The sequence below is a fragment of the Globicephala melas genome, chromosome 9, assembly GCF_963455315.2.
Source record: "Globicephala melas chromosome 9, mGloMel1.2, whole genome shotgun sequence".
Lineage (NCBI taxonomy): Eukaryota > Metazoa > Chordata > Mammalia > Artiodactyla > Delphinidae > Globicephala > Globicephala melas.
This window is the reverse complement of record NC_083322.1, coordinates 5,509,641-5,528,003: the sequence shown is the minus strand read 5'-3', so window position 1 is coordinate 5,528,003 and position 18,363 is coordinate 5,509,641. Positions and strand designations below refer to the sequence as shown.

General features: G+C 54.8%; 1 protein-coding gene and 1 non-coding gene across 12 annotated transcripts in view; one reads left to right on the top strand and one right to left on the bottom strand.

Moving 5' to 3' along the window:
• Positions 1-18,363, bottom strand: part of PRKAG2 (protein kinase AMP-activated non-catalytic subunit gamma 2) — a 276,868-nt gene that overhangs the window by 107,417 nt on the left and 151,088 nt on the right. The gene's annotated exons all lie outside the window — the stretch shown is intronic.
• Positions 2,454-2,586, top strand: LOC115851971 (small nucleolar RNA SNORA68). The gene has a single exon (XR_004038986.1). It is a non-coding gene; the product is annotated as a small nucleolar RNA SNORA68 (small nucleolar RNA).

Genomic DNA, 18,363 nt, shown 5'->3' with positions numbered 1-18,363 from the left:
CCAAATGGAACTCCACGTCCCTCAGGGAAGCTCCTCTCATGGAAATCTTTCCAAGTTCGAGAGATGCATCCACCTTTCCACCTGGCCTCCTGCTTCCTCTCTCCTCCCCTCCCAGAGCAGGTGATTCCTGCTGGGAAACAGGACGATACCCTGGACTATGGGGGCGGGTGGGGGTGGAGGAGGGGACAGGTAAAACGCTGTGTGGATTCGGAATGTGTGTAGCTTCGGGTACGGGGAAAGAACTTTCCTAGAACCAAAAACTCGCCCCCTCTTTGCACTGAAACCTGAAACATCTCTAAGAGGGTGGAGTCTTACGATACCGTCTTACTGGTTACAAAGTGCTGGGACACACTCCTAGCAGCTCCCACCCCCCCCCCACCCCGAGAGAGAGAAAGGGGGCAGGTTTATGACCCCACTTCACAGGTGAAGAAACTGGGGCTTAGAAAAATTACGGATCCATTCACTTTAGGGAGTGAATGGCAGAGGTCACAGCCGGATCCAAATTCTAGACTGTTTTTGCCGTGATTAAACTGGAATATCGTCCAGGGAAGGAACACACAGACTTAGAATCACACTTTGGGTGCGCGACTCACCCTTCCAGAAAGCGTGGTTCCACAGGCCAAGAGGAGGGAAGCATGGGTGCCTGGAGGGACGCTGGTGTTGCTGAAGGACGGGAGGGGATGCTGGAGGGACAGGGGGGCTCCCCGCGGTGGCGGGGCAGCGTTGGCGGGGCAAGGATGGGTACCTTCAAAGATGTTTTCTCTTCCGTGCCAGCCAGAAAGAGTAGAGACATTTTCACCAGAGAGGGGACTTCTGCTCACACTTATGCCACTTTACCAGTGGGGGGAAAACTGTCTTATGAAAGGAAAGGGGGCCAGGTAAGCACGATATACCTAAATCTTTTTTCTTTTTTTGAATATTGGTGTCACAATAAAGGGAAAAATGGGGTAATGCTGACACAATCCTCCATCACTTTTAACCTACTTTTTTTTTTTTATTTTTTTTTTATTTTTGGCTGTGTTGGGTCTTCGTTGCTGCACACAGGCTTTCTCTAGTTGGCCGCGAGTGGGGGCTACTCTTCGTTGCGGTGCGCGGGCTTCTTATTGCGGTGGCTTCTCTTGCTGTGGAGCACGGGCTCTAGGTGCCCCGGCTTCAGTAGTTGTGGCATGCAGGCTCAGTAGTTGTGGTGCACAGGCTTAGTTGCTCCGCGGCATGTGGGATCTTCCTGGGCCAGGGCCTGAACCCGTGTCCCCTGCATTGGCAGGTGGATTCTTAACCACTGCGCCACCAGGGAAGTCCCCCCATTCCTTTTACAGAGACCAATTTCTTTCTTTTTGTTTTTGTTTTATTGCTTTTTTTTTTTTGACTTAAAACAACAATAAATGTTTATTAATTCGCACAGTTTCAGTGTGTCAGGAATCTGGGAGCAGCTTGGTTGGATGGTTTGGGGTTGGAGTCTTCCGTGAGGCTGCGGTCAAGGCTCCAGTCCCAATTTATTTCCTAATTGTAGGATAAACTGCCAAATTCAGTCTCTCAGGAGAACCATGTGTCCGACTGGCCAGCTGCTATGGGCCAGGTCAAGATGCAGCAGACAAGTCCCACCTTTCAGTCTGGCTGGAGGAAACGGGACAAAAGGAAAACCAGCACCAACACCACCAGCAGCGCTCCATGAGCACCAAGAGTGAAATGCCTGTAAGGCCAAAACCAGAGGCGCTCGGAGAAATGGCTGGAGGGGCGGGGACGTCCCCCGGACACACCCGGAAGAGCCGGGCCTCAACTCCGGAGAATGAAAAGGGTCCACCTCTGATTAAGATGACTTTCCCATGGGCCCAGACAGCACGGAGCTGTGGCAACAAAACCAAGAAGGACACACAGGTTCCCCTGTCTTGTTCTTCCGAGAAGGCTCTCCCTCCTTCCCCAGCTCCTTGAGGCCTTTGTTAACGCCTCTGTCAGCCTTTGAGAGTGAACAATGCCTTCGAGTCTCCCGAGGCTGCAGCCAGGGCCCGTGAATAGGCTCAGTGAGCGAACAGAAGCGACTCTGGCAGCCACGCCAGACACCAGGCCAGTGGCTCCAGACACCAGGGAGCCACGAGCTGGTGACTTCACAGGGCCAGGCTGTGCTGGCGTGAGCTACATCTGGAGAGAAGGGGAGAAAGGAGAACGGCGGTGCCACCGGAAGAAAGCGAACAGGGGCCAGCAGAGCGATGCAGAGGACAGGCCTGCATTTCAGGAGCCTGAAGATCCAGGCCTAGTCTTACCACTAACTAGCCAACCCCGTTTTGTAAAAATAAACCAGGTAGACAAGATGGCCGTGTGGTGTGCACCTGCATGTGCTCCCCCCTCCCTCCCCCCTTCCTTAGGCACCAGCCCTTTTCATGCATGTGAGCACTTGGCTAACAAGGCTGGGTCTGAAATACCAAGGAAGAAAAACCAACATGAAAAAATTCATTTTCCAAGCACCTAAACCCAAGAACTGCTGTTTCTTGTAACAGCGGTTTCAACAGAGATGCTAACAGCGAGTGGATCTTGTCGCCTTTGGGGGGCTGCAGCCGTGCCCCTCAAAGTGGATTTGGAGGTTCTACACACTTGGTAGCCAGTACCTGCTGGGACCAGATGCTGTGGCCCCTCGTTCCCCAAGTGCCCCCCTCCTGATACCTGCAGACCGAGGCATGGGCTCCCGGCACCGTGCCCGGGCCCACTCGATCCAGGTCGTGAAGGGGGAGGAGACGGCAGCCAGCAAGTGCTGCCGACCAGAAGCCAAGCAGCCCCACGACTCCAAGGTCCAATTCCCGCTGCCCCGCCGGGCCCTCCGTCGCCGGCACAAGCCACGCTTCACCACCAAGAGGCCCAACGCCTTCTTTTAGATGCAGGGCCGCCCCGTCCCCAGGTCTGCCCAAATAAAACTCACTGGGAAAACCCGGTGCTCAGAAAAAAAAAGAAAAAGAAAAAGAAAAAATTCATTTTGTTCCTGATCTTAGACGTCCTTGCTGACCATCGTGCCAAGAGCGCGGAGTGAGAAGAACAAAGTTTCGATTTACACTGGATGCGGGTTTGCTTACGTGCGGCCTTAAAAACAACGAACTACGCATCACAGAGATGGGCGGGGTGGGTATCGTTCCTAACTTTGGAGGGATGGTGACGAGGGTCATGGGAGGATGGTGATACAGACAGCGTGTGTCAAACCAAATGCCCCGGCCAGGGAGAGGCAGGGACCCCTGCTGCTAAGGGACCATGCCACAGAGAGGGACCTTAGGAGGGACGGAAGGCCCCGGGCAGTAGAAGAAAGACAAGCAGGGTGTGCACATGCTGGGGTCCGGTCTGCCCTGTGGAGAGCGGTCCTCGTGTACAGGTGCACCGCTGACGTCCGTCAGACACCAGTGTGTTCCCACCCAGGGCTGAGGCCAATGGGACCACAGGTGCAGACGCAGCCCCCAGAGCTGGTCAGCGGATCCATTCGAGGGTCGCAACAAGCACCCTGAGGCCTCACCAGCCTCGGCCCAAGCATCCGTTACTCAGGCCCGGAGAGGACGGGGCGAGGACAGGCTGGCCTGAGCCAGGCCCTGTCCAGGAGGAAGGTCTGCAACACTCCAGACACGCCATCGCGGTACAGGTGGAGGCGCCCGTGGATGGGCCCCTGTGCCTCTTTGTGAATTCCCAGACCACAGGCTCGCCACTGTGTCCACCAAGCAGGCCGAATGACGCATGATGCCTGAAGGGATGAAATTTAGCCTGGAGCTGCCAACTGACTCAGCAGGGCAGGACGGCCAAGGAGGTGGGGGGAGTAACCCGAGGCGGGAACTCTGGAAGGAAAGGAAATCTCCGCCTCGCTCCTCCCTGCGGTGTCTCTCAGAGTAACCTACGGGAGCCTGGGAATTACAAAGGCAGTGTGAGTCCCGTGTCTAAACAGGAAGCTGCATTATCAGGAAATTCGGGCCCGAACCTGAGACCCTGGCGAATCCTGGGCACAGGCTTGACCTGAGGTCTGAGGCTCGCAGGTAGGTTTCTAGGTCCTTCTTGATTTGAAGGAACCACCCATGTCCGGTGGCAGCTGGACTTTCAGGGGCTTGAACTCTACTCGAGGGGAAACCAGACTTCTCCGGCCCCCGTGGGCTGGGGTCTCCCTGGGTGCCAACAGAAGCAGGCACTCTCCTTTGCCCAGGAGGGCGGTTGGACCGCCCGCCCCGGGCACGGCTCGCGTGTGGCCTGGGTCTGTCCCAGCCCGGTGGTGGTCTGCTCTGAGGCTCTGAGCAGAGTGTCCCTGAGGAGTCCCCATAACTTTTCCACTGAACTTTGGATAACTTTCTGCCTCCATTTCCCATGGGAAGGCTTGGCTCAAGACCCTTGGTCTGGGCAGTCCCCCGTCTCCATCCCCGGAGTCTGACCCAACATGCTGGGCAGGACGTCTGAGTCACCCGGTCAGCTGAGAGGCTCTCGGCCCACGGTTCTCAAACCCGGCTGAGCAGGGTCACCGGGCAGCTCGGAGAATACACAGTCTCAGGTCCTAAGGATTCTGTTGAGTGGGTCTGGGAACCTGCATTTCTGAAGTTCCCCAGGTGATACAGGTGGCCAGACAAGTTTGGAACCATTCGTTCCATCCAACCTCCTCATTTTACAGATAAGAGACTTCTGAAGTAACTCTAGTTCCCATTCTTCGTGGCCCGTGGAATGAGGCCTCAGCCCTCTCTCTCTCACAGCTCCCTTCTCTGCGAGCAAATTCTATTCTTTCTGAGTTCCAAGCCCCCTGCCTGGCCTCTGATGGAAACTATTCTTCCTGCAGCCCAGGCCAGTCTCACGCAGAGACTCCCTTGAATTACGTCTCGTCCCAAGGGCCCCCGCTCCTTTCTAGCTGGCTGCTTTGAGACCTTGCTCCAGACGCTCCAGAATCACCCATTTCCTAGAAGATGCTCTCCTGGTGTCCTCTCTACCCCATCCACTCCACCAGGGCCCCTCTCTCAGGGGTAGAGTTTTTGGACTCTTCTCCAGAAATGGGCCTGGATAACTTTATACCCAATGGCTTTGACTCTGGCCATACCTGAGCTTACTCTCAGTTCATATATTAATTTGGAATAAGGTTCGGGGCTGCATGTTTTGCTTATAGACTCTAAGAGTCTGTTTTACAATCTTCTATAATTGAAACTATCCAAAATCTGTTGGAGACGGAAGTCATTTTGGAGTCCGTCAAAGCACGATGGCAACGTGGTAGGTGAAAAATTCTTTCTTCTAAGAAAACAAACTCTTTTAGGACATTTTCTAAGGTTCTTATTCTCCTCAAAGGAACGCAGGAAACGCTGCAGTTTCACAGGGCTTTGTGTACCCAACAGCATTCTGGACCTAGTTATTCAGTAGCTGGTCCCAGCGTGTCAATGTTCGCATGGGTAAACCGGCAAAAGAAAACGAAACAGAAACAGTGGTGGGGGGAACGTCGTGGGCATTCACAGGGGTGACTGTGGATCAGTTCCAGCAGTCTGGTCCAGCCTCTGGTGTCTGCCTGGCCTTTAGAAGAGCCGTACCCTTTTCATGCTCCTCTGGAGGCCCGAGTTCTGCTTCGTGGCCCCCAAATGTAACCCTAGCTACTTCACTACAGCAAAAGATAAGAGCATATGTGCCTTTTGATGTGGAACCTCAAAGGCAATCCTTGGCAAATGGACGAGAAAAAAACAACAACAACAACCCTCAGTGGCTTTGTAAGAGGGAGAGATTCTAGAACAATCGGTTCCCATATAAAGCAGCTTCTAAAAAACAATTTGCTAAGGATTTGACAATGTAAGGGAAATAGCTACGCCAGTGCCCTCTGATGCTGGTCTCCGTGGAATCACAAAAGTAAGAGGCAGCCTCTGGTGCCACACAGGTTAATTCAGCCAAATGTGACAGAGTCAGGGTGGCTCCCACCAAGTGAATCGGAGCGGTGGAAACGGTGGTGGGTCACCTTAGTGGACAAATGTTTCACGACCTCATTTTACAGTGGAGGAAACGCAGGCCCCGGGAGATGATGTGTCAGGCCCATGGGCGACAGCTAGGACGGAATCTAGACCATGCACGGCAATGATGAAACGCAGGCCCTGGGAGATGATGTGTCAGGCCCGCAGGCGACAGCTAGGACAGAAGCTGGACCATGCACGGCAATGACACGGGTCTTCAGACATCCAGGCGGGCACCTTCCCTGAGCTCTGAGAGGGTTCAGACTCCGATTCACCAGCATGAGTGTCAGGGCAGGAGACCGTCTGTGTAGGTGAGAGGAAAGAGTGCACGTTCCCATGGGGGCACGGCAGGTGCATGGGCTCAGAGCTGGGAGGGTGGCACTCGGGGTACCCACACCACTGCATGCAGGCTCCTCTCCCTGTGCCCGCCAGCCACCCCAAATATGCCCACAGGCTGCACAGGGTGGAGGGGGTAGTGGCCAGCCCTGACTCAGACATGCTGGGTTTGGGAGAGGGGGAGGGCAGTCTGTCCTCAGTCAGTGTGGTGACTGTCATTTCCTGACAGCACATAAGGGAAGGACAGTAACTCAGCAGGAGGCCATGGAGTTTCATACTCGCTGGCTGGTGCCGAGGTGCCCGGGGGCCGGGGAAAGGCTTTCTGACACTGGCCACAGATGGGGCCCGAATATTTCTGGGCAGGAGCCTTCCTCGTGCCCTGCGCTGCTCAGATGCGCCCTTAGTCAGGACTAGCTTCTGTGCAAGTTCAGACAAGTCTCTCTGACCTTGATCTCTCTGAGATGCCTGTTTATAATACAGCATCGTCCAGGCAAACTGTCCTGGCAAAGCCAGCCTGCCGGTACTCGTTGTGATGTGAATCGGTGGATCTGGTTTGAGGGTACACTTGGAATTGGCCCTGCTGAGACGGGACTACAGTTCTGTACAGGGAGGGGGAAGACCGGGCCTCTCCAAGAGTCAGCAGAGCCTCTGCCTGAAAACGTGCCCGTGCTGACCAGGGGCTCTGAGGCGGGCCTCCCTTCTCTGTGCCTGGGACACCAACCCTCCGTGGCTGTCCCTGCTCTGTCTCCAGCCCCTCTTGGAATTCCTGGTTGTTCACTGCCCATCACCTGTTTATTATTCCAGCTGACGGGGAAACCTGCCACTCGGAAGCTCCCAGGGTGGACTTTTTAAAATCTGAAATTGTACCTTGAGTTATTCCTACACTCTCTGCGATTTGTATGTTGGAACCACTCAGAACCCTTGATGCTAGCTCCCCCGGCGCAGACTGCGGGCGCCCCCGGCTCGTGGAGCGCAGTCCCTCCTGCCGTGCTTGGTGGCCCCCCTCTGGGTGGCTTCTGGGCTGTTTAGCCTCCCCACTTCTCCATGCTGGACTCAGTAAGGGGGAGGATGGGCCATGGGGACCTAGGAAGGGCTCCGAGCCCCGTCCCCTCCCCGAGGTGTGCGCGGTCATTTCCAGATGTGCAGCCCCCAGGGCATCTGGAACGCACCTCCCTCCCAGGACTGACAGCCTGTGGGCCCGGGAGCGGTTTGCAAACCACCACTTTGCAAAGCCTCGTTCTGCCCAGCAGGCAGAGGAGGCTGAGGCCTGGAGCCGGGGAGCCGGCTTGTGGGTGAGTGTGATGCCCGCTCTGGCCTCCCGCTTGGCGCCCAGCAGGCCAGGTGGCTGCCGGCCAGAGCAGGCATCCCTCCCCTCCCCTCCCCTCCCCTCCGCGGGGTGCTGGCGGCGGCCGCCGCCACGGGACTCCAACGAGGGCTCTCCTATGGCTCTGTTGACTCAACACACCACCTGACACCACCCGCCAGGCCTTCTGGGTGTGAGAAGCCGGTGAGATGGGTGGCGGGTATGTGTGAGACCAGGGTGGCCTCCAGCAGGGCTGGCATCCAGGCCGAGCCTCTGCCACCGGTGCTGTTTCTATGGGGCTGCTCTGAGCTCCCAGCTCTTCCCATCTGCCTCACGGAGAGAGGGGCTGAGAGCACCCCGCAACCCCCAGGGATGAATGGGTAGACTCTCCTCGGAGGAGGAAGAAGGGGAGGAAAGAAAGCTGCTGACAGAAGGGAACCAAGCATCTCAGGATGGAAACACACGTCCTGGCTGCGTCCTTCTGAAGATAACCCAGAACCTCAAACCACAACCACACGAGAACAGCTCTGGGAGCTCAGGACCTTCTAAAAGATCACAGCCTCGTTCCTGCACTTTCCCTGCTAACAACTCCACCAGAGGGAACTGGAAAAGGGACCGTCTTTCCGGGGAGCCTAGAATTCCTCACCTTCCCGAGGCCGACCTACGATAACCACCACCATCAGAGCTTGTCTCACGGATGGGGAGAAGGCAGCCCCTATGCGCAGGTCCCCTTCCAAGCACCTCACCTGCTCGATCCATCTCTTTGATGCCCCAGGCTCCCCTTTCTCCAGGTCATTTTTACCCGAAAGCCGCCACCCCTGTGAATCGTGGCCAACCAGCTCAAGGCTGGCGGGAGAGCAGTTACTACACACGCCACGAGAAGGGGGCCACAGAGGGTGCAGGGAAGAGACGCAAGCGCAGGGCCGGGTCCCCGGCCTCAGTGGTACCCAGTTAGCACGCTCTGCCTCCACGTCATCTTCTCTCTGGCTTTCTAGAATCGGTGTGTGAGAACTGAGGTCCCCATGCTACGCTTGGGGAAGCGGGTTTTCCCCCACTGATCATCTGATTCAGTCCACAGCTGCAGCATCTCCTGCTGGCTAAGTTCCTCTTTTGTAAAGCCTTCACTGGTTTCCGGAGTTTTTTATTCTTCCTTTTTGGGTACCGTGCACCTTCTGACATTATAAAGTTACAGTACACTGTAGTCCCATCTTTACAGACCTCATGTCCTCCACTGACCGTGAGCTTATCTATCACCGTGCCCCCCGCATGCACGGTGCCTGGCGCGCAGACCCGCCTCAGTAAATATTCGCGGGACTTCACGCGGCACCTCCTTTGTTCAACAAACTGCTCGACAAAAGCACAGTCCATAACAGAACAAATGAATACGTCGGATTCAACAAAACTTAAAACTTAAGCTCTTTAAAAGATACCGTTAAAGAAAGGAAAAACGACAAGCGACAGGGAGAAAAATACTTGCAAAACCCATACGTGATAAAGGACTTGTATCCGGAATATATAAACAACTCTCAAAACTCCATAATAAGAGAACAAATAATTCAATTAAAAAGAAAAGTGGACAGAAGATTAAATAGCTACTTCACCAAAGAGGATATACAGATGAAAGGCACAGTAAAAGATACTCAACATCATTAATCATCAGAATCAATGCACATTCAGACTGCAATGAGCTACCCCTACACACCTCTTAGACTAGCTGAAAATGTTCTTAAAAACTGACCGTACTTAGCGCTAGGGAGGATGTGGCACAACAGGAACTCTCATACGTCGCTGGTGGGAATGCAAAACGGCGCAGCCAGTTTGGGACATAGTTTGAGTTTCCTATGAAGTTAAACATACATTTACCGTAGAACCCGGCAATCCCACTCACAAGGGAAATGAAAACTTTTATTCACACAAAAGCCTGATGCAAACGTTTATAGTGGCTTTATTCATAGTTTGAAAATGGAAACCACCCAAATGTCCTTCAACTGGTGAATTAATAAACAAACTGGTGCATCCGTACCATGGAACACTGCTCGGTAATAACAGGGAAAGACCCACTGATACGTGCAACAACCTGGGTCATTCACAGACGCACTTTGCTAACTGAAAGAAGCCAGCCCCCAAAGCCTATATACTGGAGTTTTTCATTTATATGACATTCTGGGAAACGCAAAATTATAGGGTAGGGAAAAATTATAGGCTGCCAGGGGTTGAGAATGGAGGAGGGGAGAAGTGGACTGTAAAGGGGCCTGAGGGAACATTTGGGGGTGATGGAATTGTTCCCTGTCTTGATGGTGGTTGTGATTATATAATTATATATGTTTCTCAAAACTCACAGAGCCGTACACTAAAAAGGGTGAATTTTACTGTGTGTAAACTCTATATCCATAAACCCGATCGTTCATGAAAGTTCTCTAACATGAGTTTGACGGGCTGTCTGTGTGGTCCAGGCTAATGGGGCGGGGGGGCACCTGGGACCAACTCCTGTGGGCCTTGAAGGATGAAGGGTGGGCTCCGAGGGACAGTCCTGAGGTTTTCAACAGAAGCACCACCTTGGCCCAAGACCTGCTCGATTAAAAAGAGCAGCTGGAAACCCTTCCCTCTGGCCTGAAGGTCATCTCAGGAGACAGGCTGGAGCCACCCCTGCTGAGCAGGGGAAAGAGTGAGGTGTTGGCTCTGGTGCCCTCCAGGCTGCCGGGAAGGCAGGGCAGTGGGAGAGAACTGGAAGGTCAGAGCCGGCAGGAGAGGCAGGTGTCACATTCCACGCCTCGCCCAGGGCAGCACTGCGGCCCCAACAAGTGACGTCTTTTTCCCCCCCCCCGGGGCTCCTGGTAGGACTGAACTCCCAGAAAAGCCCAGGGCCAGTGCAGGAGGCCCCGGGGCTCTTCTCCTAGGGCCACACGGGGGTTCCAGAGCAAAGACGCAAGGGTGAGGCCCTTGCCAGGTGGCTGCTGGCCCAGAGCAGCTTCTGCAGGACTGAAAACGCCCACCTCTCCTCCCAGGCTCCCGTCTCTCCCGCGAGCCCCCCTTTGCCTGCTCTGTCCACACAGCCCCTCCAGGCCTGCAGAGGGTCCCGTGCCTCTGCACACCTTCAGGGCTTACCTTATTATTTCTTTCTGCTTCTAAAAATTGTGGTTTGGTTTGGTTTAGACACCTGTATGCCAAGTACGTGAATACTTATGAACAGCTGACAAATATGTTAGTAGAACTTTCTGAAAAAGATAATTTGTTGATCAGAACTCTCTAACCTTTCTTAAAGTTATTTTTAATTGTGGTAAAATACACAGGACATAAAATCTACCATCTGAACCCTTTTTAAAAGTGTTCAATTCAGTGGCATTAAATACATTCACATTGTTGTGTAACCATCACCACCACCATCCAGGCTCATAACTTTTTTTTTTTTTTTTTTTTATTGGCTGCACCGAAAGGCATGCGGGACCTTAGTTCCCCGACCAGAGATCGAACCTGCGCCCCCTGCAGTGGGAGTGCGGACTCTTAACCACTTTTTCATCTCCCAGAACTGAAACTCTGTCCCCATGAAACACTGTCTCCCTGCTCCACTCCCCGGGCCTGACACCCACCATCTACTTTCCGTTTCTGTGAATGTGATTCCTCTAGTCCCTCGTACAAGTGGGATCACCTAGCGCTTGTCCTTTCTTGCTGGTTTCTTTCACTGAGCGTAATGCTCTCAGGGTTCTTCCATGTCATCGCAGCGGTCAGAATTTATTCCTTTTTAAGGCTGAATAAGATTCTGGTGCATGGCCAGACCCAGAGTGCTTTCTTTTCAAAGTCCCTCCCAGCTTTGCTATTGCTTTGTTATTGCTCTGTTTCTCCTCCTAGGTCTCCGACGGCCCTTTCCTGTGGTGGCAGCAGCCTCCTTGTAGCCCCATAGCCCGGCTTCCACGCACCCCTCACGCAGGATGCGAAGGGCCCGGAACAGGGGGTCAGGGTGTGTGATGCACACACCATCCCTAAAGACCCTGTGGGGACGTCCCCACTGTCCCTGCTGTCAGAATCTGCCTGTCTTAGCCCACGCGAGGGCTGTCCCTTCTTCCAGGCCCTGGGTGCATGTGAGGCCTGCCATGGTCACAGGACCAGGAATGGGTCATCAGGCTGGCAGTGCAGGGGAGGCCAGGGAGGCGCCAGACGGTCCTGGCCTCCTGCAGCCAAGCTTCCGAGGTGCTGGCTGGGCAGCCCTGCCAAGGTCATGTGACGTTTACATGACACCCGGCAAGGCTGCTGCGGTGACATAACCGGGGGAGGGCGGGTGGGGGGTGTGTCCCCTGGGCACGGAGCCTGCAGCTGCGCCCAGTCCCATGGCTCCGTGCTGTGTAAACTAAAGCGCTGGTCACCTGTTCTTCCATGTCACGGCTTAACCTGCGCCCTCTGACGTGACCACGGAGTCATGAGGACCGTCCCCTTCGGTGCTCTTCTGCCTTCCTTTCCCCGAGAAAGCCATCTGAGAAAACACCTGCCAGCTTCCTGGGGAGGATAAGGCAGATGCCCCAGTGTGAATTAGTCGAGCGACTCCCAGCGAGGACAAGCCCTTCCCAGCAGGCGTGGGGTACAGGCCCTTCTGTGGGTTCGCGCATGAACGTGTTCACGCAGGGCTCTGAGGGCCAGCATCGAGCTGGACGCTGTGCCGGGGGCTTTGCACTGATGGGAAACACAGCCCCAGCCCTCTTTCAACTCGTTCCGCAAAAGCTTCAGCGCCAACTCCAGCTCTGTTGCCCATAAGGCTGCTGCTGTGTAACCTGAGGCTCAGTTTAGCCATCAGTGGAATGGACGGATCAAACCTGAACTCTTTTTTTTTTTTTTTTTTTTTTTTTTTGCGGTACGCGGCCCTTCCACCGCCGTGGCCTCTCCCGTCGCGGAGCACAGGCTCCGGACGCGCAGGCTCAGCGGCCATGGCTCACGGGCCCAGCCGCTCCGCGGCACGTGGGATCCTCCCGGACCGGGGCACGAACCCACGTCCCCCGCATCGGCAGACGGACCCCCAACCACTGCACCACCAGGGAAGCCCCAAACTTGAACTCTTGAATGGGATACCTCTGCTGGGAACAGACTAGCTTAGCTCCCAAAGCGTGCTGGAAGCTGTTCTCTTCATGGTGGCTGGAGCGGGAGCTGCAAGCCTGGGCTCTGGCCTAGCCCTCAGCCCAGCATGCAGACCTTCAGAGCGGGCCCACATGGAGGCTTTGGTCCGCTGGACACAGATGGAAACCACAGGCATTGCAGCCGCCAGCCTCAACAGAGTCGGGGGTTCATCTGGAGGAGGAGGTGGACCCCACCCCGTGCACACTCGACGCCAGCCCTTCAGGGGCCGGAGGGCGTGGGCTTGATGTCGGCACCAGGGCCCAGCCTGGCCTGCTAGAGTCCCCAGCGCGCCCCTGAAAGCCCAGGAGTCTGGCCTCATATCAGGGTTTCCTCCCAGCCCCTGCCAGGGCTGCCAGGGGCTCTACAGGCCTTTGTTCTCTTTCAGTCCCCAAATTCCACCTCCCCCACCCTCCCCTCCCCCACCCTCCCCCTCCCCTCCCCCCTCCTCCTCTTCCCTTGCTCTTTACCATTCAGAGTGTGGCTCTGACAAGCCTCAGACACAGCTAATGGTGCTTTCAGAGAAAACTACATCCTGCCTGGGGCCTCCTCAGTGCCACGTGTGGTAACCTGCAGTGTCGGAGAGGCAGCAGGGTCCCCCCACCGGGCTCTGGGACAGCATGATGCCATGGGACCTTATGTGGACGTGGCCAAGTGGCTGCTCTGGTGACCTGGGCAGGTGGGGACGCGGGGGGCTTTGGGGGGACAAGGCGAGGCCTTCTTCACTGCTGCGGTCACTGGTCTGCAGGCCGGGCCTCCTGCCGGGCATCATACAGCTCCGAATGTCATCATTCCTCCTCTGACTCAGAACAAGCATGTCTTTTTCCTGCCTAAGTACTGAAAACCATCACCCCCAGTTACGAAAGGTTACAAAAGGCTCCCCCTCGACCGCCCACCCATCAGCATCAAACTTTAAAAAAATGCAGGGTCTTAGGTTTTAAACCCCCAGTCGGAAAAGCAGGCTGCAGATCCTGGTGCGGGCAGGGCTGGAACAAACCTCCCTCTCCTTTCAAGTCAGCGAGAAGTGAACACAGCTGGGAGGAAGGACTGGGCGAAGGGGCAGCCAAAGGGGAAGGGAAGAGGCAGGAGCAGGCCGCTCCGGGCCAAGCTCGCTAGTCCTCCGGCCGCAGAGGGCCCGAGAGCCGCCCAGCTCGGTGCCCGGCCGCGGAGCGCGGTGAGCGCCGATCCAGGGCAGCCTTCTTCTCTAGGCCTGCTGGAGCCCCGGCTGGCTGCCCTCTGCAAGCCCAGCCCCTCCCTCTGGGCTCCAGATTCTTGGTGAGAGAGAAGAAAAAGGCACCTGCCCTCGGGGAGCTGCCGGATGCAAGAGGGGCTGTGGGGCAGGCGGTCCATCACACCTGGGTCAGTGGGACCCAAACAAGTCCAGGCACTGCCCCCGCCCCCAACATTAGCAAAGCAAGGACCGGACCCAGGGGACAGGCGGGCCAAGGCAGGTGTCGGGTCCTGACGGATCAGAACCTCAGAGCCACTGAAGTAGCACCAAACTGGACGCCCTCTCTGCCTGGCCTTTCCACCTCCAAGACACGAAGGCCCAGGGGCACCAGGATAGAGAAGGCGGGGTGCAAAGGGAGGCGAACCCAAGCGAATTCCTGTCTCTGAGGGAGAAGGCCTCTGATGTCTGGAGCTTGGCCTCTCCCCTACCTGCCCCGGGCACCCAGAGACGCAGTCTGTGTCCCTGGGAAAACCCACTTCTGTGGAAGGTCCTGTAGCCGGTCACACTCTAGTGCACTGACTACCAAGCTTAAATGGTAGAGTTTCAGTTAGAAGGAAACAACCTCCAAGTCAGCAGCCTTCCCAGCAACCCTGAGCAGTACCCCTAAACACGCTGATGATGTTTGCGGCCACCCCTTTCTCTGACCCTGATCCCCTCCTCCCCCTCGGGCCGAACTGTCCCCCCTTGATAGCTGGGGTGTCAGCTGTGAAAAGCTCACCCTCGTTTTAGGAGGAGGCGGCTGAGGAGCCAAATGAACAGTTATCACGAGGGCACAGCTGCAGTGAAGACTTCTGGGCAGAGGTCCTGCCTGGTGACTAGAGAAAATCCCCCACGAAGCTCGCTTTCCTCCCTTGGGCGAGGCTGCTGCTGGAGGAGTCCCAGCAGATCTTAGGGAGACTGGCCTGGGTGCTGACGGTCAAGGTTACGGCCTCAGCCCCCTGCTGAGAAAGAGGAGGTAGGGTTACCACGAGGAACCTGGGGGTGCCTCAGATTCACTGGGGTTGAGGCGGGGGAGAAACATTTCCCTTTCATTGTCCCGGCAGCCTCTAGCATGAAGGAGGCCGGTATGAAGAGCTTCCCCCCTTCCCGCTGCAGATGTTTATTTTTCAGTTAAGACACGGCAAAGGGGCCTTTCAGGGTATTCCTGCTTTGAAATAATCCATCAATGAGATGGTTAAGTACTCACTGGGCACCTACTGCACAGCGAAGTGTCTGGACGGGGATAAAAAGGTGTGAGCCAGAGAGCCTGTGCTTGGGATAATGGGCTGCGGAGACAGAAAGAAATGTACAAGCCCATTAAAGCCCCAGGGCAAGAATATGATTAAGTATGCATAAATCCTTTTTGGAAAAAGAAAAGGTATTCATAAATAAATGAAAGTAAGATAAGATAAGGAGGCTGGTACACAGCAGAGCAAACGCAGCAGTGCTGTAGGCGCGGTGAGGGCGTGGCTCTTGGACGAGGCTCTTGGACAAGGCTCTTAGACGAGGCTGGTCTTTGCCAACGATGACGATTAGATAAATTGGGGGAGGTGGGGGGAGGGAAGCAAGAGGGTGGTGAAGGGGGATAGTGGTCGGCTGCCATCATCTGTCACAAAGTACTGCCCGCAAACTGCAAAAACAGGAAGCCCCAGAAGGAGATTGCCATGCCTGCCGATAGTCTGCTGCATCCGAGATGCACAAAAGAGTCCCACTGATACCTTACAATGCAGTTCGGAGCGACGTGGCCTCTGTCTTAATATTTAGTAGGAAAGAGGTCATTGAATAAGTCATTGCAAAATATTTTCTTTACCCCAAAGGAGAATGGGAGGGGACTTTTAGCAGCCCTCTCTCTGGCACCCCAATCTTTTAAACTGAGTGAATTAAGCATCGTCAAGGGTAGGCTCAGTTCTGGGTGCTGGAGACAATGGGCACAAGAGGAGTGTCCCCGTCCTCGTGGAGCTTGGATTTTGAGACCCTGGCTCGGTATGTGGGTCTGAGGACAGCAGCTGGCATCGCCCCTCAGAGCGCCGGCTCATGGCATCCTCCTCGGTCAGGGATTAGTCAGGCCCCTTCCCCTCTCTCCTCGGGGGCTGCTGCCCAGGGAAGAAGCCTCACTGGAGCCAGCAGGTGACACCCGCTGGAGCGGTCGCTGGGCCAAGGGTGGCTCTGAACCGAAATGCAGAATTATCCAAATTCTCCCTCCAGAGTCTGCAGCTGGGCTGCCCAGGAGCCGGTCACTAGCCATGGGTGGATGTTTACATTTAAAATTAAATAAAGTCAAATGTTCAGTTCCTCATTGCTGCTACGGGTTGAACTGTGTCCCCCAAAAGGATACGTTGAAGTTCTAAGCCCCCAAAACCTGTGACTGTGACCTTATGGGGACCCTGTGGTCTTTATAGAGATAATCAAGTTAAAATGAGGTCATTAGGCTGGGCCCTAATCCAATATGACTGGTGTCCTTATAGGAAGGGGGAAATCTGGATACAGATACGCAGGGGAGGATGCCACGTGAGGATGGAGGCGGAGATGGGAATGAGGCAGTGCAAGCCAAGGAACACCAACAAGTGCCAGACGTTGGGACACAGGCCTGGAAGATTCTCCCTCAGAGCCCATAAGAGGAGCCGACCTTCTGACACCTTGATTTTAGACTTCCAGCCTCCAGAACCATGAGAGACAAACTCCCGTTGCTTTAAGCCACCCGGTTTGTGGTGCTTTGTTACGGCAACCCCAGGAACAGGTGCACTGTCCATACTTGTGGCGGCCAGTGGCTACCATACTGGACAGCACAGACACAGAACACTTCATTTTGCACAAAGTTCTACTGGACAGTGTTGTTCTACAACATGCCTTTGTCATAAGAAAGACACAATGATTAACAGTTCAATTTTCAGAAAAAGCCAACTTTTGTTGGGTTAGCCCGATCTCGTCTTCCACATTCCCAATATCCCTGGTCCCTGTCCTTCAAAAGGGAGGGAGACCACTCCCCCTTCCGCACTGTCAAAGGGCAATCCAAAGGCACTCATTGGCTCTCCTCCCTGATGTGAGAAAGTAGACCTTGACGTTTCAGCCAGAGTCTTCATCACTGCTGACAGGGGACAGGCTGGGGTGCAGGTCCACCCTGAACCCGAGAACCAGATCCACACAACGAGCCCATTCCTGAAGGCTCGCCAGTTGCATTCCCATCTGCTTGTCTAACTTATCTCTTATGTAGGTTTGATTTCTCTCCTCATCCGCTAGTAAGCCCATCAAGGGCATGGCATATCCATTCTGTGCACAGACAAATGCAACTCTGAACTTTAACAATCACCTGCTAATAACTTAGTCCTCAGGATGGAGCATTCACAGTCCCAAGAACCCCAAGTTAAAATATCCAAATGATTTGTAAGACAGTAGCATGAATTAATTGTGATCGTGTGAAGGATGAGCGATGTGATTGGGGGGGTGGGATGATGGTAAGCGGGGGAGACCAGAGACCAGAGGTATCCTGGGAGGGCCTCAAGTTCAGGACTGCAGATGAGCCCCCAAGGCCAGAAGCTGGAGGTTACAGCCGGAGAACTGGAACAAAGTAAAGCGGATGTCCAGCTGCCAATGGCACAGTTTTGCCTCCAAGCATCCTTACGCGCCCTTGGCACCGCTCATTTCTCCCTGGATCTGTCTTCTCCCTCCAGTGAAGCATGCACCAGTTTGCCCAAAGAGAAAGGGAACCCTGGGCAGAAAGACCCCCGCCCACCCTGCCCTCCCTTCCAGTCTCTCACAATCGCTGAGAGCAGCTCAACCTTCTTTAATGCCATTTCAAGTTCTTTGACTCACTCATCAGTGGGTACCAGAGGCACAGAAGGGAAAGGGAAAAAGTGCTCTTCTCTGCCATGATGAATAACCCTCTGCAGCGGCTCTAAGCAAGAAAATCTGTTTGCAGAACTCCCCCGCTGCTTCTCCGGTGTGTTTCCAACTTATTTTACCAATGGGCAAATAAATCAGTGTTCTCAACCCGCTAGCATCTGGACCAGCCTGGACAGCAGCAATTCTGCTCCCAAGCTCCAGCCCCAGGAGTTGACAGCTCCCCCACTCTCCTCCATCTGTATTACTGATGAAATGAACTCGATAGCATTCCTCCTCTCATATCACCTTGCTACTCGTGGTTTTAAAAAACGTTTTTGGGACTTCCCTGGTGGCACAGTGGTTAAGAATCTGCCTGCCAATGCAGGGGACACGGGTTCGAGCCCTGGTCCGGGAAGATCCCACATGCCGCGGAGCAACTAAGCCCGTGCGCCACAACTACTGAGCCTGCGTGCCACAACTACTGAAGCCCGCGCACCTAGAGGCTGTGCTCTGGAACAAGAGAAGCCACCACAATGAGAAGCCCACGCACCACAGCGAAGAGTGGCCCCCGCTCGCCACAACTAGAGAAAGCCCACATGCAGCAACGAAGACCCAACGCAGCCAAAACTAACTAACTAACTAACTAACTACGACTGGAAGAATTTGCACAAAGTGAGTGC